Source organism: Buceros rhinoceros, unplaced genomic scaffold (genome assembly GCF_000710305.1).
Source record: "Buceros rhinoceros silvestris isolate BGI_N320 unplaced genomic scaffold, ASM71030v1 scaffold44525, whole genome shotgun sequence".
Lineage (NCBI taxonomy): Eukaryota > Metazoa > Chordata > Aves > Bucerotiformes > Bucerotidae > Buceros > Buceros rhinoceros.
The window spans coordinates 10,033-11,321 of NW_010415436.1; positions in this window are offsets into that span (position 1 = coordinate 10,033).

Genomic DNA, 1,289 nt, shown 5'->3' on the forward strand with positions numbered 1-1,289 from the left:
TTTTTTTTTTTGGTCTTTTGCTGGATCATTGTTGGGAAAACTTGACGTTACCGCCGCCGTTCTTAACAAGCTAGAGGCAGGTTTTACCAGGTGACCTTCTACACTCACTCAACCAAGACTCACGCTCAGAGGGGATGTTCCAACGGGTCAGGAGTTCTGTGCTTACGTATAAAATGTGCAGGTCGATTTTTGTCTGGAACATCTGTAAACCGGCGACAGGCATTAAATCTCGTTCAGAGCTATTTTTGTAACATGGACAAAGCCCCGTGCTGTTGATTTTCGATGTGTGTGTTGGGGTGGGGGAAGCAGTAGCTCATCCACAAAGTAATTCTTGCTTCAGCCTTGACTAACTTCCAGAATTAACAGGTCTTTTCCTCTTAATTTTGTATGCATTAGTGTCTTGTACGTGTGGAGCCAGAGATGCTCAGAGAGCTGAACTGAAAATGCTCGGCTGCACGTAGACGACCGCAGGACATTCAGACAGGTGCTTGGGAAAAAACTTGTTTAACTCCAGGGTCTGCTGAAACTTGCCTTTCTCAAGTCAGTTGAGGAAACAGGAGACAGAAATGGAGCTCAGGCTCCTTCCACAGGCGAGGAATAATCCCCGTGCCTGGTGTGCTGGGTGCTGGTCAGGAGGGAAGAGCAGGGCCTGCCGACAGCGGGGTGAAAGCCAGTGGTCACTAGAAAAGCGTGGGCTGGTAAATCCAAATTTCCGGGGCCAGGTCGGTGCTCACTGTTGTGTCACCTTTGATGTGACCTGGTGCTCTTCACTCTTCTGCTTGGTGACTGTTCTGGTCCCGTTGAGAGCTGTGTAACACGACAGCTGTTCGTTCTGACGGTGCAGGGTTTTGCTCTTTGAAGAAGGGCTCTCCCAAGCAACCCAGCGTTAAAACCTGATCTCCCTTGGCAAAGCCCGTGGTTCTGAGCAGAGACGTGGCTGCTGCCAAAACGGTGATCGCGAGGTCCAGCCTGAGGCTTCGTCCCCCTCTTCCCTGTGCTGCTGTAAGCGGTGAGCTGTACGCGAGGGGCCTCCATGATGATCTGACATGGGGCGGTGCCACAACCAGCCGGGCTCTGGGTAATAACGGATCCCTTCCGAGCCAGGGCGAGGAAACCACTCACTTGCCACGTGTAAAATGCCCCCAGGAGAAGGGGGAGAGTCGCTAAGGCTGTGACCCCAGGGCTGGGGCGCTGGGCTCGCCTGCCAGAGCAGGTCCGCGCTGGGATTACCAAGGGTTTGTCCGGGCAGGTTCCCGCAGCTCGCAGGTTAGGCTGCAGGTGCTCCTTTG